The sequence below is a fragment of the Schistocerca nitens genome, chromosome 10 (genome assembly GCF_023898315.1).
Source record: "Schistocerca nitens isolate TAMUIC-IGC-003100 chromosome 10, iqSchNite1.1, whole genome shotgun sequence".
NCBI classification, from domain to species: domain Eukaryota; kingdom Metazoa; phylum Arthropoda; class Insecta; order Orthoptera; family Acrididae; genus Schistocerca; species Schistocerca nitens.
The window spans coordinates 111,362,587-111,389,835 of NC_064623.1; the positions used below are offsets into that span (position 1 = coordinate 111,362,587).

Here is a 27,249-nt window from a genome sequence, read left to right on the forward strand (position 1 = left end):
CCGCTACGTTGCGGCACTTGCTTGACCTGGTCACTGCAACCCCATTTAAAATCATCCAAGTTAAAATATTTGCACTATTCTTACTGTTCGTAAATAGATTGATGGCTGCACTCCTTATTTCTGAACTGACAGAAATTTGAAGACTTGAGGGTGTTAATGCATTGTGTGTGAACACGGCCTGTAATAGTAATAATAACAATAATAATAATACAGTGTACAGCGCTATAGTAGCCCATAGGTAAGTTACTGCTGTGTCGTGCTGTCAATTAATTCGATTAGCTGTTTCGGAGCGAGTAATGAAGCAACTGATGGACTTCTGAAGATTCTATCTACAACATGGAAAAAACGTTTTCTTGAGATATTTAGCATATGTTACGCATATGTCTCATTTTTATCATCAGCGATGTGTGGGACAAAACACAACATATGTTTGTATTGTGTGGACTATGTGAGAAACTTGTAAATTCCACCGCATTAATGCTATTAATTGAGAAAAAGTAATTATTGATAACTTATATGATCAATATTAGTAACTTACAGAAATGATAATAATAACGACATTCCAAAAATAATTTAGTTTCGTGACTGAAACAGAAACGAATCGTTTTGTTTTTACCTCTTAGACAATTTCATTTTACCCCTCAAGCGGTCATAACCCCACGTTGCGAACCACTGATCTAAGTCATTACGGTCAAACGATACGGCAATTTATGTCACTTATTTTGATACTCGCAAACTAACTCACTAAAACCTATAGGATACTTCCTCTTGACGTAGGATCATTAAAGTTAGCGAAAAAAACGTCTCACATACAAGTAAAGAAAAAGAACATCAGAAAATTATTAATTTTTAATTGTATGACACGCAAAAAATATGTCGCTTATCATTTGTTATCTGACTTCACACTAGAAATTAAAACTTCGTCGAAGGTCTTGGAATCCCTGGGACCTATATCTTGCCAATATCAGTGTCGACAGCTGCCAAAAATCGTCGAGAACCTCCGTCCCGGAATGGACGAACTGTCTATGTATACACAATTAAGTTTGTACGGAGCCCTGTGTTCGCGAGCCCGACCCGCACCTGGCCAATGTTTCATTAAAGACGTCGATTTCAGACCAATATCAGACAATTTTAGGGTCTCAAAAGCAACTAAGGTATGCATTCTCCCAGTTGCAATACCAATAGACTGTCAACAGTATCGTCTGAGATCGTTTATAACTACCAATTGATACTGCAACTGGAAAAATGCGCAGGCCGGTGTGGCCGAGCGGCTCTAGGCGCTTCAGTCCGGAACAGCGCGACTGCTACGGTCTCAGGTTCGAATCCTCCCTCGGGCATGGATGTGTGTGATGTCCCTATGTTAGTTAGGTTTAAGTAGTTCTAAGTTCTAGGGGACTGATGACCTCATATTTTAAGTCCCACAGTGCTCAGAGCCATTTGAACCATTTTTTGGAAAAATGCATAGCTGAGTTGCTTTTCAGATCCGAAGGTGGTCAGAGTTTTCAATAAATAATGGTGATTCAGCTGTGTATTTTGTGATGGAATTCTTAACCTTTGTAAAAGCTGTTCAACATCACCATCACAAAATATTTTCATGTATACCGTGTTAGCCGTATAGGATATTTAATCCATTGTCAGCTGGCAAAAAATTTACATGTGTTTCGGCAGTATGGGCGATCATTGCTTAATACGAGGTGCGGTTAGAAAAAAACCGGACTGATGCTGGAAAAAACATTTATTTACAATTATTTACAATTTCATGTTATCTCCTTCAATGTACTCTCCTCCTCGGTCTCTACACCGCTCCATACCAATTTTCCACTGTTCATAGCAATGCTGCAGATCATTTTCGGTAAGTCCATACATTACTTCCGTCGCTTTTTCTTTTACTGCTTCAACAGTCTCAAATCTAGTTCCTTTCAAAGCTGACTTGACTTTATGGAAAAGAAAAAAGTCACAGGGGGCCAAATAAGGTGAGTAGGGTGGATGATCTAAGATGGGAATGTTGTGTTTTGCCAAAAACGTCTTCACTGACAACGCACTGTGAGCTGGGGCATTGTCTTGGTGAAGGATCCATGACTTTTTTCTCCACAAATCGTTCCGTTTTCTCCGTACTCGCTCACGTAGGGTAGCCAGGACGCTAATGTAGTAATGCTGATTCACTGTTTGTCCCTCTGGTACCCAGTCAATGTGCACAATCCCTTTGATGTCAAAAAAAAACAATCATCATTGCCTTGAATTTCGATTTTGACATTCGTGCTTTTTTTTGTCGTGGAGAACCAGGAGTTTTCCAATGCATCGATTGGCGTTTAGTTTCGGGATCGTAAGTAAAAAACCACGATTCATCGCAAGTAATAACATTTTGTAAGAAGGTGGGATCACTTTCAATGTTTTCCAGGATGTCAGAACAAATCATTCTTCGGCGTTCCTTCTGTTCAATTGTGAGACACTTTGGAACCATTTTTGAACACACTTTGTTCATGTTGAAACTTTCATGAAGAATCTGCCTAACACTTTCCTTGTCAACTCCTGTTAACTCAGACACTGCTCTGATTGTTAAACGGCGATCTTGTCGAACAAGTTTACCGATTTTTTCAATGTTTGCATCAGTTTTTGCTGACAATGGTCTGCCAGTGCGAGTGTCATCACTGTTGTCTTCGCGGCCATCTTTAAATCGTTTAAACCACTCAAACACTTGTATTCGCGATAAACAATCATCGCCGTACACTTGTTGTAACATTACAAACGTTTCACTTGCAGATTTTCCTAGTTTGAAACAAAATTTGATGTTAAAACGCTGTTCTTTCTGTACACTCAACATTTTCCGACGCACAGACAAAACGTCAACTACTTAAAACAGACGCCACGGGCAGACTGAGTGCAGGAGGCAGATGAAACTCGAGCAGTAGGCGGAGCGAGCGTCACGTGACAGGCCACGCGACTTTCAGCCTTATTGCATTCGTTTTATTGTTTCACCAGTACTAGTCCGGTTTTTTTCTAGCCACACGTCGTATACAAAACGCGATGTCTTTGACAAATTCATCACCGTCCAGCCCAAACCGCCAAGGACAGACACTTGCACAGGATGTTGATCTTATACTGTAGGCGTCGTTCAAGAAGAGATTTTTCGGAATTCAGTGGATGAAAGAGTTTTTGAAAATACGTTGCTGTTACGGCAGTTTTATAGCTAGATCTACGAAAACTGGTATTTGGTTTCTCAGTCAGAAATAAAGAAAGACGAGTTTCAGGATTTTTGGAAATTTAGCTCCTATGGGGGGAGGGGGAGGTAAAACAGTGGGTATTTTTTTTAAATAAACCGCTAGTAAGGAACTATCAACGTACCTTTAAAGCTTACGTCTATCACAATTGGTAGCTGACTTACCGGTTACAAATAAAAAAATAAGTGTTTCGATATTCTGGGAAATACAACCCCTAATTGGGGGAAATTGGGGATGGAATGGTTTATGAATAATTTCCTTATGAAAGCCGTTTTAGGGCTAAATCTATGAACTTTTTAATTTGGCTTGTCAGTTAGAAATAAGAAAACACATGTTTCACTAAGTTTGGAAATTTAGCCACTAGAGAGGATAAGTAGGGTGTGGTAGTTTTATGGAAATACTTCAGCATGCAAATATTTTTGAAGCTCTAACTATGAAAATCTATTTTTCGCTTCTCTGCTAGAAATAGAAAAACACAAATATCACTGTTTCTCGAAACTCGGGCCCTAATATGGTGAAATCTGTGCCACAATGTTTTATGAAAACATTTTATTGTGAAAGCATTTTTAAATCTATGTTAATTGGTACTTGCTTTCTCTTTCAGAAATAAAAAAATCCGTGTTTCACTGTTTTTGGAAATTCAGCCCGTAATGGGGCGAAACAGGGGTGAAAATTTTTAAGAAAATATTTCGTTATATTAAAAAAAAATAAACCTAAATGTAAAAGTTGGTATACCCCTTGTCGGTTGGATGTAAAGAACTACCTTAGGGGATGAATGTTTCTATAGAAATATCACAAGAAAGCAAAAGTCATACTTGATAAAAGCCTTGGGCTCCAGCTACGAGAATCGCTTTTTGCTCAGAATTAAATTCGGAAAAAACCATGCTTCTACGGCCTTAATTAGCTTAAAAGTTTACACGATGTTGCAATTTTTGAACAACATAAAAATTCGATTAAAGAACAAAAAAAAAGTGGGACTGTACAGTCTACGTGAGCGAAGCAGAAAGCGCCATGCAAGTTGCATTACAAAAAACAAAACTGTATCACCACATTTTTTATTGACAACATTGATTTCGGTCAAACATCATACACTATTCGGATATCAAGGGCATCTCAGTTATGCATTCTCCCGGTCGCAGTACCAATAGAGTGTCAAACGTATAGACTGAGACAGTCTCTAGGTTACAGTTGGTATTGCAACTGAAAGAATGCATAGCTGAGTTGCTTTTGAGGCCCGAAGATGGTCTGATGTTTGATCGAATTTTATGTTTTCAGTAAAAAATTGTGGTGCAGCTGCGTTTTTTATAATTCAGTTAATAATCTCCCTAAAAGCTGTTCAACACCGCCTACAGAAAATATTTCTATCTGTATGGTGTTAGCCATATGGCATATTTAAACTGTTGTCAGGTAGAAAAAAGCTTGCGTGTGTTTTTGATAGTGTGGGCGATTATTTACCCATACATGCTATAAAAATGTGTGTGCGTGTGTGTGGGTTTTTCGTATGGCCTCCTCAACCTATGGACCGATTTCAATCAAACTAGGTATACATGTACCTCACTGCCAGGCGTCAATTGTCGTGGGGGCAAGAACCACATACTTATCAAAGGGATGGGGGCGGGTGTGAAAAACAAGCGTAGTCCGCGACTCATGTGTTCTCAGAATTCATTCATCTTGTATTTGAGAATGACAGCGACTAGCAAGAAACTTTACACATAATTTCAAAAATTTCAAATCTTTACGAAATCTTTTTCTCGCTGAGAACTCCTGCTAAGTAATGGAACGAAAAATGTTTATGGCTTAGTACTTTTTCGCTGCATGAGGCAGGAGGTATTATTTCTTTACTACTAATTGCATTCGCGAGACATTTTACAGACAGTATGCACATATATCAGTGAACAAAAGTGCAAAATTACATCATTGTGCGGCAGATAATTCAGTAGACATGTACTCATAAGCAGTGAGACGCTTGAAAAACTGCCGCATCATGCATGATGTGTAAATTTATTACTTCTTTGCGACTAACTCTGTTCGCTATAAATTTCTGACAGTATCCACATGTGCCGCTGAAAGCACCTACAACATTACACAGTTCCGGAGATGTGAGGTCATAAACAGTGAGATGAGTGAAAAACCGTCACATCGCACTTGGCTTTTAAATTTATTACTTCGTTGATACTACCTCCATTGGGAACACATTTTGCAGACAGTATCCACATATGCCGCAGAATGTAGCTACATAATTATCTCATTCTACTACACACAGTTCAGGAGGTATGACGTCACAAACACAAAGCACAAGGCGAGATGCTTCGTGGCACGGGCGTGGACGTACAGCTATGAATAATTACCTGGGCAACGCAGTGTTTCTTCGCTAATTGCTTATAAAATGGATCAGAGAATATGTAGTAAATTTTACTACAACAACTCAATAAAGTACAGCAAACTTTCAGAGCCGTTAAATACTCCTATGTTACAGGTAGAACTACGGATTACGAGTGGTATAAGAGATTCAAAGCAGGGCCTGAGGACGTTGAAGATGGCGTGCGACCTGCACGCCGCGGCACATCAGCCGATGAAATCTTGCAAAATGTGAAGGAAATCATAATTCACGGCCGTCTGAAAACAGAGAAGTCCCTTAAACGGCTTCCGTTTTATAAACAGATGAGATTAAAATTGCATCGTTGAAAATGTCCAGAAATTGAGGACAAGAGATTTTCGGGGATTGGAAAAGGGGTTGGCATATGTGTGGAATATCTATCGAAGACTATTTGGAAAGGGATAACATTTATGCAGAGAAATAAATTTCCTCTCTAAAAAAACAAAAACTCTCGATTTTCCTTAACATATGCAGTACGCTGTACAATACTGTAATTTTATGTAGGTACTGTGTTGAGCTGATACAGCTACACTATGTGATCAAAAGTATCCGGACACCGTCAGAAACATACGTTTTTCATGTTAGCTGCATTGTGCTACCACCTACTGCCAGGTACTCCATATCAGCGACCTCAGTAGTCATTAGACGTCGTGGGAGAGCAGAATGGGGCGCTCCACGGAACTCACGGACTTCGAACATGGTCAGATGATTGGGTGTCACTTGTGTCATACGTCTGTACGCGAGATTTCCACACTCCTAAATATCACTAGGGCCACTGTTTCCGATGTGATAGTGACGTGGAAACGTGAAGGGACACAGACAGCACAAAAGCGTATAAGCCGACCTCGTCTGTTGACAGAGACCGCCGACAGTTGAAGAGGGTCGTAATGTGTAACAGGCAGACATCTATCGAGACCATCACACAGGACTTCCAAACTGCATCATCATCCATTGAAAGTACTATGACAGTTAGGAGGGAGGTGAGAAAACGTGGATTTCACCGTCGAGCGGCTGCTCATAAGCCACACATTACGCTGGTAAATGCTAAACGGCGCATCGCTTGGTGTAAGGAACATAAACATTGGACGATTGAACAGTGGAAAAACGTTGTATGGAGTGACGAATCATGGTACACAATTTGGCGATCCGATGTCAGGGTGTGGATACGGCGAATGGCCTGTGAACGCTTCTGCCAACTTGTGTAGTGCCAACAGTACAATTCGGAAACGGTGGTGTTATGGTGCGGCCGTGTTTTTAATGGAGGGGGCTAGCACCCCTTGTTGTTTTGCTTGGCACTATCACAGCAAAGGCATAAATTGATGTTTTAAGCACCCTCTTCCTTTCCACTCTTTAAGAGCAATTCGGTGATGGGGATGCATCCTTCAACACGATCGAGCACCTGTTCGTAATGCACGGTGTGTGGCGGAGTGGTTGCACGACAATAACATCCCTGTAATGGACTGGCCTGCACAGAGTCCTGACGTGAATCCCACAGAACACCTTTGGGATGTTTTGGAACGCCGACTCTGTGCCAGGCCTCACCGACCGACATCGATACCTCTGTGAAGAACGGGATGCCACTCCCCAAGAAACCTTCCAGCACCTGATTGAACGTATGTCTGCGAGAGGGGAAGCTGTAGTCAGGGCTAAGGGTGAGCCAACACCACACTGAATTACAGCATTACCAATGGAGGGTGACTCGAACTTATAAGTCATTTTCAGCCAAGTGTCCGGATGCTTTTGATCATATAGTGTAGGAATGTTATGAGGCAGGCGTGGCTCGTAGTCAAAGGTGCTCAGTTGGGGCCGCAGCGAAAGTTATGTGAAAGCATATTTTTCAACATTATAGGTGTACACTGGCTGACAAAGAAAGTGAAGTACTTGGAAGTCAACGATGGGATGTCTGTGTAACTTCGTATACCTTGTGTAACTTCGTATACGTAAACACCGTCGGCGCGTATGTACGAGTTCTGTCCAAAAAATTCCGGAACTTTGTCCGCAAAATTTTGCTACGCTTACCTTTTACTTATTGTGCATGGTCTTCGAAATATACTCCTCCACAACTGATAGAGCGCTCGCAATTCCGTTTCCACTTCCGGGAGAAGTCTTAGTACGCCTCTCGCTCGATGACGCGTACCGCCATCTGCGAATTTTCTTTTATCTAGTCAATCCCTGCAAATCTTCGTCCTTTCAACGGGGTTTTCAACTTTGGAAATAAAAAAAGTCCACAGGAGCCAGGTCTTGTGAGCACAGAGGATGAGGCAGCACAGTGATTTTGTTCTTTGCGCAAAAGCGACGCACCAGCAGGGATGAAAGTGCGGGTGCGCTATCGTGATTCAAGAGCCATGAATTGTCTCGCCACATTTCATGCCGTTTCCTTCTCACATTCTCTCGCAGGTGTCGCAACATGTCCCGACACTACGATAGATTAACAGTTTATCCCTGTGGCATGAATTTGTGATAAACTATTCCTTCAAAATCAAAGAACACTTGGGCAGAACACTACACCCCTCACCTGACGAGTTTTTTTTTTTTTTTTAAATCTTGGAAAACGTTTCCTGACCCATTGTGAAGACTGAACCTTGGTGTCAACATCATAAGCGTTGATGCACGTCTCAATACCAATTAAGGAACATTTCTTTCTCAAATTAAAAGGAAGGTCAGCGTTGGTCGTAATATTGATGTTTTATTGATAGCAGAATGTCATCATCAATATTACGACCAACGCTGACCTTCCTTTTAATTTAACATACATGGTCGTTGTGCACACAGCACTCCATGAAGTCGCCAATCAGTTTCTTTCTCATCTGCGTGATTCAATTGCTCTTCACGCATTGCGAAGACAAGGTCTTCCTGGTCCTGACTCATCAACCGTGGGATGAACTCGGCGGCAACGTGATTCATTCCAAGATGCTGTGTCAGGATTTCGTGACACGATCCAGCTGAAATGTTACATTTTCTACCATCTCTCGGACAGTCAGTCTTCGATTGGCACGCACAATTTCTCACATGGGCGTCGTCGGTAGACGTCCGTCCTAAACGAGGGTCGTCTTTAACCTCCGTCCGGCCACTTTTAAATCGTTTGTGTCATTCGTAACACCGAGTACGGCTTGAACACTCATCACCGTAGACTTCCTGCATCATTTGGTGTCTCTGTAAAGGTTTTCTTGGGTTTCACGCAAAACTTAATGCAGACGCATTGCTCCTCTAACTCTGCCATCTCGAAAGTTGCAGACTGCGCGACACATTAAACACAGGCGTGTGCAGGGATCCGACCACATTTCGCTGCAACGCACCATTGCTGCGAAATTACGGTGTTCCGTAATTTTTTGCACAGGCCTTGTATAAGGTGACGCGGACAGCGCCAGATACTTACTGATGACTGTGAAGGACAAGGAGATGCCGTATACTGGTCTGAGGCTTCGTTATCAGGAGCGTTCTCAGAGTGTAGCATAAGCCGGTATGGGAAATTACCGTCCCATGCCTAGATGACTCTAACAACACAAACAGCTGGTTTTGGAGCGTGTGATGACCTCACCCCATACGAAAAATAATTATCAAAATCTGAAGTTACCCAAAATTCTAGTTAGAAAACAAAACTATTTGCTGTACTTCTCAATTGGTCACAATCCCGCTTCATTTATAAACTGAAAAACCGAATGTTTACAAGAAACTGCTCTGAAAATAACCCGAGTCAACAAAATTGTGTATGTAGGCCGACTCTCTGAAACTTCAAAAACATCACAGATAATATCCGATAGAATTTAGAGAAGGTGACAAAATTACGTGAATCGCATAAAATACTGTTAATAACTGCATGAACACTGGGGGGATTCACCATACATCTACCCACTTCTGTGTATAACCGGCATCTCTCAATACTACGACTCGCAGCAATACAAAATCAGAGCGTTTAATACTGTGTAAACATTCCCCACGTGTTTTTACAACTGGCATATGTGATTCGCGCTCTAATAACCCTACCACAACAAAGGTCAGCATTTAATAACGATTGTGGTGTTGCTCACGCTGCTAAATACTGCATTTTCGGGCAACAACAGTCATATTATGTGGCAGGTGTTATTAGAGCACAGTTAATAAAGTTATTTCATGTAATAATCAAAAAACTAGACACTCATCTTTTTGTGTTTCCCACGCTGGTCTCGTCGTAAAATCATGGCTCAATCGTTGAAAATGTAAGTGGTTATGATTCCAAGCTCGGATGCAAAAAGGCCTAGGTTTTATTCTGCTATATTCAAAAGTTATGTAGATGCGCTTCACAAACCATCCTTGAAGATTACACTTTTGCTGGACAATGGTGATGTAAAAAAATACTCAGCACTCCGAAATTGAGTTACACTTCCTTTTAATTGCTTTTATTGCAATATCACGTAAACACAAAACATCACTTCACAATACAAAAAAAAAACTTGAAAACATCTTCCTCACAGTCACTGTTAAAGTTCACATTTTATAAGCGGACTACGTTATGCGTCTTTCCAACATGACGTCCAACACTTGACTTTCTCAAGGTCCGACTCTCTAACAACTTAACAATCAACTAACTATCGCTTACGCGCCCAAAAATCAGAGTTACAAGTACGTCAAAGATCATAGTGACAAAAGAAAGAATACACATAAGAATAATATCATTGCAATATAAACATATCGATGTATCAAAAGTGAAATCAAATCTGAATGTTGTCTCAGAAACATGTAAACTACTTTACAGAAACACAGTAGAATATTACTGGTATCGAGAGGTTCAGATGAGGTACCATAGTGGTTACGTAATTCAAGTGCCATTACAGCGCTCATGACAGGAAATGCACCAATGGTGAAATAGTAGCTTTTATGTCATTGGTAGGAATTCAGCGCAATTATGGCGTTCGCCGTAATTTACGGGCGCAGCTGTATTTCGCGACAAAATACTCTTATTAGTCACTATCACATTGCTGTACTCATAACGATACACAAAACCACCTAAAATAAAGCGGCTACAATAATTTTGACATGCAAGGAGAAAGAGTTGTAATGAGAGGAAGAAGTTAACATTCACTGGTGTTTCAACATTGACTACCGTGCAAGTGTTAGTTCACTAATGGTACTTTTATTTTCGATAGCATAAAGCAAACAAACAAGCAGAGAACTGATTTGAATACTTTTAATATAGAAAGAAAGTTTTTAGATCAGGGGATAACGCTCGGCGAAATATCTTAACTTTTCGTTGCACACGAAGCGTTGCGCTGGGCAGCACGACGTCGGCGGGTTACGATGTTGTCAGCAGGACACAGGCAGTTCCGCTTGTTAATCTTTTCCTGCGAAACGCGAACAAAGTTTCTGCACAGCTGTATCAGTAACCCAGTGTCGATTAACACACCACGAGACGCTGGTATGCGATCGTTGTTGACACGTCCCCTCTTGCAAAGCACATTACGTAGACAGCGTTCGTTTACATACTTCGTGCACTGTCCATGACGCTTTCGTCCATAACTACGCAGTTCGTCACATTCATAGAGGCGTAGCCTCAAATACACAGTTCATAGAAGTCTTTTTTTACGTGATTCGCACTGTAAACAATGCCCACTCTGTTCTCGCAGTTGAAACTTCCGCAACGTCATTGAAATTCATATATACTGTACAGTTAGTTTTAGTGTCCACTTTCGTAGAATGATAACAGCTGCCAGCAAAGCTCTGTTCGTGTCGGTCACAACAAAGTCTCGTTTCCTGCAATTCCGCAGTCCAGCTTATTAGCCCCTGAAGCAAGCCGGCGATGGCATTACACACCGCCGTGGTAAAACAAATTGACGCCCTCATAGTTCGGCATCACTGTCCATACAATTCCGGGTGCTAGGGTCGATAATAATGTGCGAGGCGGGAGCGAAAGATCACCGAAAAATCTTGGGCGGTGCACATGCGGTGTAGCGTAGGTAGTTTTTGTAGGCCAATTTGGGGTAGTTTCCCGACCTCACACACCACAACTATCCATTACCAAATTGTTCAGCCGGCCGGAGTGGCCCAGCGGTTCTAGGTGCTACAGTCTGGAACCGCGCTGCCGCTACGGTCGCAGGTTCGAATCCTGCCTCGGGCATGGATGTGTGTGACGTCCTTAAGCTAGTTAGGTTTAAGCAGTTTAAAGTTCTAGGGGACTGATAACCTCAGATGTTAAGTCCCACAGTGCTAAGAGCCATTTGAACCATTTTTGAAACTCATCATCCGGTAAGTGACACGTCGGAAGAAAAAAAGGTCGGGTACGGCTTTTCTGCCATACACCCCCTAGACTGAAGCGCCTAGAACCGCACGTCCACACCGGCCGGCAGGCAAACAACAGCGTACCCATCAGTTCATCCGCTCTATTGATATTTTCGATTCCTTTTGTGGTGTCACCGCCAGACACCACACTTGCTAGGTGGTAGCTTTTAAATCGGCCGCGGTCCATTAGTATACGTCGGACCCGCGTGTCGCCACTGTCAGTAATTGCAGACCGAGCGCCACCACACGGCAGGTCTGGAGAGACGTCCTGGCAATCGCCCCAGTTGTACAGCAGACTTTGCTAGCGAAGCCACACTTACAAATACGCTCTCATTTGCCGAGACGATAGTTAGCATAGCCTTCAGCTACAATTGCTACGACCTAGCAAGGCGCTGTATTCAATTGATATTGAGATTCTATTAATGTATCATCAAGAGCGATGTTCTACAAAGGTGGATTAAAGTTAAGTATTCCAGAAGTACGGCCTTGCTGTGCTGGTACTGCGAACGGCTGAAAGCAAGGGGAAACTACAGCCGTAATTTTTCCCGAGGACATGCAGCTTTACTGTATGATTAAATGATGATGGCGTCCTCTTGGGTAAAATATTCCGGAGGTAAAATAGTCCCCCATTCGGATCTCCGGGCTGGGACTACTCAAGAGGACGTCGTTATCAGGAGAAAGAAAACTGGCATTCTACGGATCGGAGCGTGGAATGTCAGATCCCTTAATCGGGCAGGTAGGTTAGAAAATTTAAAAAGGGAAATGGATAGGTTAAAGTTAGATATAGTGGGAATTAGTGACGTTCGGTGGCAGGAGGAACAAGACTCTTGGTCAGGTGATTACAGGGTTATAAATACAAAATCAAATAGGGGTAATGCAGGAGTAGGTTTAATAATGAATAAAAAAGTAGGAGTGCGGGTTAGCTACTACAAACAGCATAGTGAACGCATTATTGTGGCCAAGATAGACACAAAGCCCATGCCTACTACAGTAGTACAAGTTTATATGCCAACTAGCTCTGCAGATGATGAAGAAATTGATGAAATGTATGACGAGATAAAAGAAATTATTCAGGTAGTGAAGGGAGACGAAAATTTAATAGTCATGGGTGACTGGAATTCGTCAGTAGGAAAAGGGAGAGAAGGAAACATAGTAGATGAATATGGATTGGGGGGAAGAAATGTAAGAGGAAGCCGCCTTGTAGAATTTTGCACAGAGCATAACTTAATCATAGCTAACACCTGGTTCAAGAATCATAAAAGAAGGTTGTATACATGGAAGAATCCTGGAGATACTAAAAGGTATCAGATAGATTATATAATGGTAAGACAGAGATTTAGGAACCAGGTTTTAAATTGTAAGACATTTCCAGGGGCAGATGTGGATTCTGACCACAATCTATTGGTTATGAACTGCAGATTGAAACTGAAGAAACTGAAAAAAGGTGGGAATTTAAGGAGATGGGACCTGGATAAACTGAAAGAACCAGAGGTTGTAGAGAGTTTCAGGGAGAGCATAAGGGAACAATTGACAGGAATGGGGGAAAGAAATACAGTAGAAGAAGAATGGGTAGCTCTGAGGGATGAAGTAGTGAAGGCAGCAGAGGATCAAGTAGGTAAAAAGACGAGGGCTAATAGAAATCCTTGGGTAACAGAAGAAATATTGAATTTAATTGATGAAAGGAGAAAATATAAAAATGCAGTAAATGAAGCAGGCAAAAAGGAATACAAACGTCTCAAAAATGAGATCGACAGGAAGTGCAAAATGGCCAAGCAGGGATGGCTAGAGGACAAATGTAAAGATGTAGAGGCTTGTCTCACTAGGGGTAAGATAGATACTGCCTACAGGAAAATTAAAGAGACCTTTGGAGAGAAGAGAACCACTTGTATGAATATCAAGAGCTCAGATGGCAACCCAGTTCTAAGCAAAGAAGGGAAGACAGAAAGGTGGAAGGAGTATATAGAGGGTTTATACAAGGGCGATGTACTTGAGGACAATATTATGGAAATGGAAGAGGATGTAGATGAAGATGAAATGGGAAATACGATACTGCGTGAAGAGTTTGACAGAGCACTGAAAGACCTGAGTCGAAACAAGGCCCCCGGAGTAGACAACATTCCATTGGAACTAGTGACGGCCTTGGGAGAGCCAGTCTTGACAAAACTCTACCATCTGGTGAGCAAGATGTATGAGACAGGCGAAATACCCACAGACTTCAAGAAGAATATAATAATTCCAATCCCAAAGGAAGCAGGTGTTGACAGATGTGAAAATTACCGAACTATCAGTTTAATAAGTCACAGCTGCAAAATACTAACGCGAATTCTTTACAGACGAATGGAAAAACTGGTAGAAGCGGACCTCGGGGAAGATCAGTTTGGATTCCGTAGAAATGTTGGAACACGTGAGGCAATACTAACCTTACGACTTATCTTAGAAGAAAGATTAAGGAAAGGCAAACCTACGTTTCTAGCATTTGTAGACTTAGAGAAAGCTTTTGACAACGTTAACTGGAATACTCTCTTTCAAATTCTGAAGGTGGCAGGGGTAAAATACAGGGAGCGAAAGGCTATTTACAATTTGTACAGAAACCAGATGGCAGTTATAAGAGTCGAGGGACATGAAAGGGAAGCAGCGGTTGGGAAGGGAGTCAGACAGGGTTGTAGCCTCTCCCCGATGTTATTCAATCTATATATTGAGCAAGCAGTAAAGGAAACAAAAGAAAAATTCGGAGTAGGTATTAAAATCCATGGAGAAGAAATAAAAACTTTGAGGTTCGCCGATGACATTGTAATTCTGTCAGAGACAGCAAAGGACTTGGAAGAGCAGTTGAACGGAATGGACAGTGTCTTGAAAGGAGGATATAAGATGAACATCAACAAAAGCAAAACGAGGATAATGGAATGTAGTCAAATTAAATCGGGTGATGCTGAGGGGATTAGATTAGGAAATGAGACACTTAAAGTAGTAAAGGAGTTTTGCTATTTGGGGAGCAAAATAACTGATGATGGTCGAAGTAGAGAGGATATAAAATGTAGACTGGCAATGGCAAGGAAATCGTTTCTGAAGAAGAGAAATTTGTTAACATCGAGTATAGATTTAAGTGTCAGGAAGTCGTTTCTGAAAGTATTTGTATGGAGTGTAGCCATGTATGGAAGTGAAACATGGACGATAACCAGTTTGGACAAGAAGAGAATAGAAGCTTTCGAAATGTGGTGCTACAGAAGAATGCTGAAGATAAGGTGGGTAGATCACGTAACTAATGAGGAGGTATTGAATAGGATTGGGGAGAAGAGAAGTCTGTGGCTTAACTTGACTAGAAGAAGGGATCGGTTGGTAGGACATGTTTTAAGGCATCAAGGGATCACAAATTTAGCATTGGAGGGCAGCGTGGAGGGTAAAAATCGTAGAGGGAGACCAAGAGATGAATACACTAAGCAGATTCAGAAGGATGTAGGTTGCAGTAGGTACTGGGAGATGAAGAAGCTTGCACAGGATAGAGTAACATGGAGAGCTGCATCAAACCAGTCTCAGAACTGAAGGCCACAACAACAACAACGTACTTTTCTTTATAGCATTCATTACATATCCTGTTTCAGACCTCACGCCAGCCTGCGTGAGTTTAAGCGCGTGTCTTTCGGCTTCCTCTCATTGTGTCTAGGCTGTCTTGTCTAGACACAACATATTTGGCGACGAGTCTCAAAAGAGGATTTAGCGTTCGTATTGCCCTAATTTACTTGTGTCATGGCTTCGCCACAATCTCCAGATGTACTGTGCGAATTTTATCGCTTGCAGAATCAGCAGACGCAGGCGTTATTGGATGCCCTTGGACAGCTCGTCCAGGGTCAACGTGCAATGCACAACGATGCGACAGCCGCCGCTCCACCGCTACCGCAGCCACAACACGCAGTTGCACCACCTTTTCGTCCCTTTGACGCGGAACTGGAAAGCTGGACGGAGTGGTCACGCCAATTTGGATTCCATCTCGCCGCCTACAGAATTCAAGGTAATGAGCGGCAGCCTCACTTATTATCGTGTATCGGCGTCCAGACGTACAGAGTGATAGTGAAATTGTTTCCCCGAGGCGACGTAGCAACTCTGTCCTACGACGAAATTTTGTTGGCATTAGATGAATATTTCAAGGAATCAGTCAATGTAGTTGCAAATAGGTATACGTTCTTTCGTACAAAACGTACGGCCGGTCAAACTAATCGGGAGTGGGTTGCAACTTTGCAAGGCCTTACTAGGGATTGTGCTTTTGAGTGTGAATGTGGACTCCCTTATTCAGATACAATGGTACGTGATGCAATTGCACAGAACGTTTCTGATGTTCGTATAAGAGAACAGATTTTGAAACTAGTCAATCCCTCCCTTCAACAAGTGATGGACATATTGGATAGGCAAGACACACTTGACTTTGCTCAGGAATCGTTTGAAACTTCGCCGGCTGTGTGTCACGTTAACCGGCCCGCCGGGCGTGCTGCATGGAACAGTAAACAGTCCTCGCGCCCGGCCGCGCTAAGCCGCCAAGACCTCAGCCACATGTGCCGTGCAAGCACCAAATGCAGTGCTAAAATCATGCCCGCGGTGTGCAACCAGACATTCGCGTGAGAATTGCCCGTCACACCAGGCTATTTGCTTTTTCTGTAATTAAAAAGGACATGTTCAGAGTGTTTGCCAGAAAAAGCTCCGAACGGACACTAAAAACCATTCCAGGTCCTTTGCTTCGAGCCGGAATCGAACCAAGAATACTCAGGCTCGTGAACCTTCGCCCATGGACATTCATGTAGTTAATTCCACTCCGCCCAGTGCCTCTCTCTCTAACAGTGACCGTGTTCGTCCCACAAAAAGTGTGCGTCGACGTCGCCGGAAATCACGTCAATTAGCAAGTGATTCTGTCCCAGCGCGTCTTGGTGGTTAACACGCATCTTGGTTTGTACCGATTCAAAAGACTGCCATTCGGGTGTGCATCCGCCCCTGCGTTGTTTCAGCAATATCTACAAACTGTTTGTGCCTTGGTCCCTACTGCAGCAAACTATCTGGACGATATTATGATCTCCGGAAAGACGGAAGAAGAACATTTAGCCAATCTCAGGACATTATTTCAGGTCTTGCGCCAAAATGGTCTTTGCTTGCGGAAGGACAAATGTGTGTTTTTTGCTCGTGATTTACCATATCTGGGACATGTAATCAATGCCCAAGGCATCCATCCTAGTCCAGAGCACCTCCGTGCCATACAAGCCTTGCCTTCACCGCAGAATTTGACGCAGCTACAGAGTGTGTTGGGAAAAATTAACTATTACAACCGATATGTTCCCCAGGCCTCTTCCATTTCAGCTCCGCTTCATCGCTTACGCCATAAAGGTGTTCCGTTCGTCTGGACGACGGAATGCGAACGCGCCATTCGCCAGTTGAAATAGGCGTTGCTTTCAAATACTTGCCTTACGCCATTCGATCCCCAGAAACCCCTTTTGTTGATGGTAGATGCATCGGATTTCGGGATCGGTGCTGTGCTTGCGCACAAAGATGGATCGCACGATCGCCCTATTGCCTTTGCGTCCAAATTGCTCTCGTCTGCGCAAAGAAATTATTCACAGATAGAGAAAGAAGCCTTGGCTCTCGTATTTGGTGTTACTAAGTTTCACGATTTCTTGTATGGTCGTCACTTTACCATCATCACAGACCACAAACCTTTGACATCGCTTTTTCATCCGAACAAGCCTGTACCTCCACGTACAGCGCAGAAATTCATTCGCTAGTCAATTTTCCTCTCGCAGTACCGCTACGATATCTTGTATCGGTCCACTGCTAAGCATGGCAACGCTGATGCGTTGTCCCGTTTGCCTGTTGCTGAAGATAGAGCATTCGATTCTTCCGAACTTGCTTGCATGTTCATTGATTCGGAAACCGATGACGTGGTCGAATCGTTTCCGATTGATTTTCGTCGTGTCGCTACAGCCACAGCTGCTGAACCTGTCCTTGCTACCGTTTTGCGTTTTGTTGCTACGCAATGGCCCTTGTCAAAATCACGGATCGAGGATCCGTTGGTTCGCCGATTTTTTGCTCACAAGGAGAGACTTTTTGTACGACGTGGTGTTTTGCTGTTGCGTTCTGATAATGATCAGTCCAGGATCGTGGTCCCACGTTCGTTACAGTCCCCTGTCTTACGGCTTCCCCACCAAGGACATTGGGGTATAGTGCGAACGAAACAACTTGCACGTCAGCACTGTACTTGGTTCGGAATCGATGCTGCGATTACGAAAATGTGCTCTCCTTGCATGGCGTGTGCCGAACAACAATCCGCCCCACCGCGGAAATTCTTTGCATGGCCGAAAGCCACTTCCCCTTGGCAACGCTTACACATCGATTTTGCTGGTCCGTTCTGGAATGCTCGATGGTTAGTTGTGGTCAATTCTTTCAGTAATTTTCCTTTTGTGGTCCGGATGTCTTCCACGACGTCATCTGCCACCATCCAAGCGTTATCCGCTATCTTTTGCATTGAAGGTCTTCCACAGACTATTGTTTCCGACAATGGCCCACAATTCATGTCCGCAGAATTTCAGTCATTCTACAAGGCCAATGGTATTCAACATCTGCCATCCGAGCCGTTTTCGCCTCAGTCAAACGGTGCCGCTGAACGATTGGTCCGGACTTTCAAGTCTCAGATGTTGAAGTTGAAAGAGTCGCATTCTCGGGGGGACGCGTTATTGCTCTTTTTGTCTTCGTATCGCTCTCAGCCCCGAGATGGTCGCTCGCCGGCTGAGTTGCTCCTCATCGAACCTTGATGTCTTTGCTGCATCCGCCGCATCAGGTTCCTGTGCAGCGGCAGCCACCTGCTTTTGCTCCAGGCGACGTTGTATACTATCGCAACTATCGAGGTTCACGGCGTTGGCTCGCAGGGCGCATTCTTCGCTGCCTCGGCCGCGCTATGTATCTGGTTTTGGGGGCCTCTGGTGAGGTGCGTCGGCATCTCAATCAGCTGCGCCTCTGTCGTCACACGGGTTCTGCCGCTCCCCGTCTGCTTTCAGCGACGGTGCCGTCCGGTCAGCGCCCTGGGGACCCATCTACTGGCTCGCCTCATCCCCAGGTGTTACCGACGATGCTTTCCATTTTGCCTCATGGCGACGCGCCGCCGCCGACCGCCGGTCCTCCCGCCGGCGCCGCCCGCAGTGGACGCGTCGCTGCAGCCGCCGGGCGCCTCCCTGGGTCACGCGCCGCCGATCGCTTTTCGGGACCAGCTATCCTCCGACATGGACCTCTTGCCCGCTCCGGACCAGATGTCGTCTTCGCCCGTCGGGTACCCCGAAGCGATGGAGGGCGACCCTTCGGCCCCTCCTGTCTCTTTACGGGCGCATACACCGCATGTTGGCGTGCACCCTGGACTAGGTTTTCAGGCGGTTCCTAGCTCCCCTCGGACCGAATGGCAGGGTGCGGGTGGCACAGCCTCGCCTGTTGTTAGGCTCCCCACCTCGTCGCATACGTCAACATGGGGTCCTCCCCACGGCGGGCGGAAGCCTTATAACACAACCGTACGCCGATTTGCGGGGGAGGAATGTGGTGTCACCGCCAGACACCACACTTGCTAGGTGGTAGCTTTTAAATCGGCCGCGGTCCATTAGTATACGTCGGACCCGCGTGTCGCCACTGTCAGTGATCGCAGACCGAGCGCCACCAAACGGCAGGTCTGGAGAGACGTCCTGGCAATCGCCCCAGCTGTACAGCGGACTTTGCTAGCGAAGCCACACTGACAAATACGCTCTCATTTGCCGAGACGATAGCATAGCCTTCAGCTACAATTGCTACGACCTAGCAAGGCGCCGTATTCAGTTGATATTGAGATTCTATTAATGTATCATCAAGAGCGATGTTCTACAAAGGTGGATTAAAGTTAAGTATTCCAGAAGCTACGTACTTTTCTTTATAGCATTCATTACGTATCCTGTTTCAGACCTCACGCCAGCCTGCGTGAGTTTAAGCGCGTGCCTTTCGGCTTCCTCTCATTGTGTCTAGGCTGTCTTATCTAGACACAACACCTTTTGTCCTCGTAGCTTTTTCTCGTAGGCCTACATGTGGCTTGGGAAGAAGACACTGAACGATTAATTTCCTTAGTGGCAGAGCGGCTTTTTTTGTGGGACAAGGCTCTACAAAATTGTAAGGACACAGGGTGACCATACATTTCCAACTGGAACTTGAATTGTCCAAAGATGTAATATTTATTTATTCATTTAAAAATACATACATTTAACACTGTCTTCTCTGATTATAGTATATGAACACTTAAGGGGACCACACCCTGCCTATCTAACCCATGATAATTTAGGCAAGTATTTGACCCATTTCTGAAAAAACTATTTGCTGCAGGACCTTAATATTTTTACTGTATGTTACATGATGCTAATAGAGTCAACTCTACTAAAATCTACTTTATCCATTTCATAGTTTTTAAGAAATACGGTTTTTAAATTTACTAACAAAAAAAGTTAAGTTTTTTCTGCAGAAAATATTGTGTGTGATGTAACCTCCCCACAAAAATTTTAAAAAGACTATATTTATTAGTAATGGAGCCACAGCTAAGTGTAAACTCCCCACAAGAATATTAATGGCAAAGACAATTAAATGAAAGCTCGCTATCTGACTCAAGTACAAGTTCCCATTAAATAATGAACGCTAATCCCATGATAATGAAACTGTAATGATAACCTAAACTCAATTCAACCGAAAACTCGGTGTTTGCCCTGTGCGAAACGAGAATAAATTTCTTACCTTAGTGAAACTGCATGTCAAAATTCTGCTCTTATTGTTCTCTGGCGCTTGCACGAAAAGCATTGGAAGTACCTTTTGAAAATCTTTGTTAAAAGGAAATGGAAGGAAATTTGAATGATTGTCTCTAAAATTGCTTTTAAATCAAAATTATTATTGGGGGCGATTTTTGAAAGTTAAATTACAATGACTGTTCGTTACATTATCTGATGAGCGCAAAGCTGCATGGTTATTTATTTAAATAAATTATACCTCGTCCTGAATCTCGACCATTGCGATGCCGACGCCCGCCGACTGCTCTCCGCTACTGCTAGCAACCGACTCCAAGCATTACTGAGGACTGACTATTGCAGACTGACTGACTGCTCGCTACTGCGAGTCGAGCGCAACTGCTCTGGTCAGAGATTCTACAATGTCTCAGCATCGCTGCCGCACAACATACGTGTTTCATAACCCTCCACTGGGGGGGCAAAAATTTGGCAGCGATGGTGAGTCATTTGGACTTGCCATCGTAACAAATTTTTCTTTTAATTAATTAACATTTACAAAATATTTAGATGTATCACATGAATTAAATGTTGTGCGCATGCACCGATTACAAAACATTACAGACAAGACAAAATATAAGTACAAAACAAATCAGGAAAAATGTATATACAAATTATTTGACAGATAACAAAGTGTACACACACTGAAAAATTCTTTAGCAGTTTCATAACAGGCAAAAAAAAAAAAATCATGTTGACAAGTGTCATGAGTGCACATGCACTGCAGTGGAGAACATATCAGTAAAAGACGAAATGTATATACAAGAGTAACAAATGACATAAATCATAAAAGGTATACAGAATGAACACAAATCATATCGAAAATTGAGAAGAGTGCACAGGCACTGTAGTTCAGTTGAAAACATATTCACATAAGTGCACATGCACTGAAAACTTTTGAACATTTTTATAACAAATAAACGCAAGAGTAGAAAAAATCATCAAATCACAAAAAGTATATACAATATAGATGACAAGAGTGCACACATACTGCACTTCAAAACAAATCGAAAATGTCTTTAGTATTTTGACAACAAATGGCAAAAATCATGTCGACAAGTGACACAAGTGTACTCGCACTAGAGTTCAACAAATCGAGAAAAAATGTATATGCCATGAACATAAATGGTGTTAGTAAAAAAATGATTTTCCCTATTAGGATAGGAAAGGAAAGGATTGCATCATGGTTGTAGCACTTTAGTTTGCACATAGCTGCACTGAAAGTCCATATCTTTCCACAGAATCACAACTAAGTGATACAATCTGCAGTTCCGTTCCCAGAAGTATTTATCAGCGTATCAAGACAGTGAAACGTCGTAGTAGTATTCCATACTATCATTTGGCAGTATACCAGGTACACCAAACAGTGGGACCAGAATAACGTCTTCATCGCTTACGGTGGTGGACAGCATGTCGTGTCAACACCACGCTCTTAAGAGGCGGCACACAGTGCTCCATAACAAAGTCTTGATTAGTGATTACATAAGTAGTTTCTTCGCCTACAGTGGTGGACAGCATGTCGTGTCAACACCACGCTTTTAAGAGGCGGCACACCAACGTAGAATTAGTGCAAAAACCAAATATAGTGCTCCATGATAATGAGGATGGAGAAGACAAATGGATGTTACAATAATTTCAGGTAGTTAGGTCAGAAGGTGAAGGACATTAACTAACACACAAGTCTTGATTAGTGATTACATAAGTAGTTTGCGGTATCCATACTCTAGTCATTGAACATTTCTGTACCATGAATGTAGTATTACAGAAAAATGTTCATTAATTAATTTAAAGACAAGAGTGGTAATCAATCGCCATCAAGTATTGAGTATTACAAAACATTTTTCCTCATTCAAATGACATATTTACAAGTAACTATTAACACTCAGTGGCCTAGCAACTTTCGATTAGTACAAAATATTTATCATCATTCAGTATTAATATGTGAAGTCATCATTGAAGACACTAACAAAACGTTAAGTTACATTAATTATTGGCACTCAGTGGCCAGCAAGTATTGAATAGTATAAAACATTATTCATCATTCAGTATTCTTCATATCATTAACAAATCATTATTAAAAATCAGTTAATTACAGTCATAGCATTAATAAGCATGGGCATTATAAGTTACATTAATTATGGGCACTCAGTGGCCAGCAAGTATTGAATAGTACAAAACATTAGTAGCATTAATAAGCATGGGCATTATAAGTTACATTAATTATGGGCACTCAGTGGCCAGCAAGTATTGAATAGTACAAAACATTAGTAGCATTAATAAGCATGGGCATTATAAGTACAGTCATAGCATTAATAAGCATGGGCATTATAAGTTACATTAATTATGGGCACTCAGTGGCCAGCAAGTATTGAATAGTATAAAACATTATTCATCATTCAGTATTATTCATATCATTAAGAAATCATTATTAGAAAAATCAGTTAATTACAGTCATAGCCTTAATAATCATGGGCATAATAAGTAATTACATTAATTATGGGCACTCAGTGGCCAGCAAGTATTGAATAGTACAAAACATTAGTAGCATTAATAAGCATGGGCATTATAAGTTACATTAATTATGGGCACTCAGTGGCCAGCAAGTATTGAATAGTACAAAACATTAGTAGCATTAATAAGCATGGGCATTATAAGTTACATTGATTATGGGCACTCAGTGGCCAGCAAGTATTGAATAGTACAAAACATTAGTAGCATTAATAAGCATGGGCATTATAAGTTACATTAATTATGGGCACTCAGTGGCCAGCAAGTATTGAATAGTACAAAACATTAGTAGCATTAATAAGCATGGGCATAATAAGTACTCTCATTACAATAGATAGTGGCAATTATGTTTTGGTATCATTAAGAAGTCATTATTCAAGTGACATACTATTCAGAGCTGATCAGTGTTATTCAGAATTATCATAAACTAGTGACATTATCTGGGACTGTTAATACATTTTGTGTTTTCTGCTAGCAATGCATTGCTTTGGGTAATTATAAGGGAAAGCAAGAAGAAATAAGAGAAAAAATTGCTTCTAGGTTGTTCCTATAAATGAAAAGATTGTGTAACGTCATTCGTCATGAGTCAGTTGTAGCAAGGTTATCACATTTATAAATGATAGACACAAGTGGGTAAGAAAAATGCAAGTACTAGAACAGGTATAATAAGTAACAAGTTTAGTAAGTATCATAAAAAGCTTCTCCTGAAAGAAAAATACAAAATGGATTATTGAGCTGAAAGAAGAAACGCAGACTATGCTGAAAAGTAGTGAACTTCGAATTAACAGGTAGTGAAATGTGTATAAAAAATGTGTTCCATAGCTGTCTTTTCCAAAACCTTCAGTCATCCTACTACGCAATATAACACCTGCTGTCAAAGTAAACTGCAACAAATACTTAAAGAACTACATGGCATAAATACATAACTTCAACATTATCCTCATCTGTAAAGAAAAACTTCATTATTCATATCATCATAACTCCATCATTATCATCACCTGTAAACAAAAACTTCATTATTCATAGTACCATATTCTTCATCATTGTTCATTATCAGCATTCATTATCATCTGCAAAAATCATTTCATTATTCATCACACAACTATTCCTAATCCCTAGCATATTTCATCACTTAAAACTAAAATGTGTAGTTCTGTCTGACAGCTTGCATCAATCGCTTTGTATTCTGAAAGAAAAAATTAGTTAAGACTGCTATTTTGCGATGTGTATAATATATTCTGGTTAATGCTTGTTAATTCTGATCCATTTACTCGTCCTCATTAGCTTATTGCATCTTCTTTCGTTTATTCCATAGGTGAAATTCCCACTTCTGTTTAATTTATTTCCTTAACGCATCATTTCTTTCTGAAATTGATGAACAAAGATTAATGTCTTGCATTTAAATCATATACCCATTAAATAGTGACTGGTTAATGGTGACTCAATTAAGCATACAACATAACATGACAGAAAACGTAATATCTCAAAACACAGACAGTGTTTAAAGGCAAAAAGTGTACAGAGAATATCGTAATGCAGCAGCAAAAAAGGAAAATGTAAAACAGTCATGATGTTGAGATATCACAAGGCAAAATGTCAAAGTCAAATGGTGTGTGTTATACCTTAACTAGTTCACAGTGCATACAAACAAAACATGAAAACAATCGTACATACATAAGAAAGACAAAATGTGACATTCGTTGTGTTCAGCTTATATGTAGTGTAGTTAATAGATGCGATAATTAAAGACTTCAATGGAGAGAGAATTTGATAAAATTAATGCGTCATTATAGAGAATTGCATAATTATTCATAAAATGCGTAAGTTCATCTGAAAAAATGCACGGTCTAGTGTGTAACGACAAGAAGAGCGACCTGCTAACCTTACCTTGCCGGGCACTTGCCAAGAAAAAATACGATAATCATCAGTAATTAGTAATGTCAATATAATTGCATAAGTGGTCATAAAATGTGTAAGTTCATCTGAAAAAATGTGCACGGTCTGATGTGTAACGACAAGAAAAGCGACCTGCTAACCTTACCTTGCCGGGCACTTGCCAAGAAAAAATACGATAATCATCAGTAATTAGTCATGTGAATATAATTGCATAAGTGGTCATAAAATGTGTAAACGGCCTCATAGCATGTTACATCGTAGAGTGGTTTCATTCGATAAAGGGTTTAATGTTTGACACATGATGGTTGCCTTTCGATTTTCTGGTTCTCAGAGTTTCGACGTGTACAACATTGGGGTGAGGAATGCTGCGAATCCGATATGGACCTGCGTATAGAAGTTCAAATTTACTGCACTTACCTTTTAATTTGCTGGATAAATAGTGTGTACGTACTAATATCTTCTGTCCAACGTGAAAGTCTCGGTGTCTACAAACCTGTTTTTGCTGTCTTCTCCGGCGCTCTGCGGCACGTTTGATGTTGTTCAGCGCAATGTCAATTATTTCGTGGTGTCGTAATCGACGAGATGTAGGAAATGTTACTAATTCTTTGATTTTGTTTGGTGGTTCAACGTTTTTCAGTATAACAGACGGAGATAGCATAGTGGATTCATTTGGAATGGAATTAATTACATCTTGAAATGAGTATACGTGTGTGTCCCAATTAATATGTCTTTTGTGGCAGTATATTCTACACAGTTTACCAATTTCTTTCATTAATCGTTCACAAGGGTTCGAAGAAGCGTGGTACTTAGATATATAAATCGGAGAAATGTTTCTAGCTCGTAACATGCGTGTCCATATAGTAGAACGAAATTGTGATCCATTGTCAGAAATTACTTTCATCACATGCCCTACATGAAATAAGAAATGCTTTACAAATGCTTTCGAAACAGTTTTGGCAGTAGCTTTGCGTAACGGAGTGAAAGTAACAAATTTTGAAGTGAGTTCAACAGCGACAAAGATGTAGCAAAAACCTCTATTAGTTCTCGGAATTGGACCAAAAATGTCTACTGCGGCCATATGTCTTAATTTAACAGGTACAATGGGGTATAATGGAGGAATATGTGAAGTGGTGTCAGACTTAGCTTTCTGGCAAATTTTGCATGACGCTAAAACTCGTCGTATACGTTTTTCCATGTTTGAAAAATAACAGTTCTGTCTCAGTATAAGAAAACATTTTCTGGCTCCATAATGTGCGTAGCTTAAATGAGTGTACCAGATTAATTTGTTAACCAGTTCGTCAGGAATGCATAATAACCAATTGTTACTGTCTGGATGAGAGCGGCGAAACAGAATGTCATTGCGTACAGTGTAGTGGTTTCTAATCGTAACATTATTCTTATCTTGCCAAAGGTGTTTAATTTCTTTCCATACATTGTCTTTACTTTGCTCTCGTGCTATGTCCTGTAATGACGATGAAATAAAATTTTCAAATGCGACTTGTTGAATGTACATGACGCTGAAATTTGCTTTGCAGAAATTGGTTGCTACGTCTTCCTGATTGTTGCTGAGAGAACGCGACAGTGCGTCTGCTATAACATTTTGTGTGCCGGGAATGTGAACTATTGTAAAATTAAATTCTTGTAAATACAGTTTCCATCTGCTTAATCTGTCATGAGTAAATTTAGCCGAAAGTAAGAATTGTATAGCTCTGTGATCCGTGTAAACAGTCGTATGTCTGCCATAAAGAAAGTGTCTAAATCTCGTAAAAGCCCATACAACACACAACGTTTCCAATTCTGTGACGGAATAATTTCGTTCAGCAGGTGACAGAATGCGGCTTGCAAATGCGATGTTTTTAATTACTGTAGAACCATCTTCTTCAATTTCCTGAAAAATGTGTACGCCTAAGGCTGTGTTGGAACTGTCGGTGGCAATGGAAAAATTTCGTGTAAGATCTGGGTGCGATAAAAGTGGTGCATTCAACAAAGCATGTTTCAAATAACATTCTCGTGAACAAAATTCTGCGTGTCAATAAGTATTGCTTACGTTACTGGAATAGGCTACCTGTACTGTGTCTGGTCAAATTCTGTCGTACGTGCTGTTATTTACGGGACGATGCTGTGGTATTTTGACTATTTAAACTGCTCTGTTATTTCTTACTGACATGTTACGCTATAGATGACACCTATT

At 41.5% G+C, this 27,249-nt stretch overlaps 1 protein-coding gene across 1 annotated transcript in view; it reads left to right on the forward strand.

The window, feature by feature from the left end:
* Positions 1–15,718: 15,718 nt before the first annotated feature.
* The window catches only part of LOC126210542 (uncharacterized), a 121,554-nt gene continuing 110,023 nt past the window's right edge, over positions 15,719–27,249 (forward strand). The window contains exon 1 of the mRNA XM_049939795.1: positions 15,719–15,853. The gene's annotated coding sequence lies outside the window, so the exon portion shown is untranslated. The remainder of the gene's footprint in view (positions 15,854–27,249) is intronic.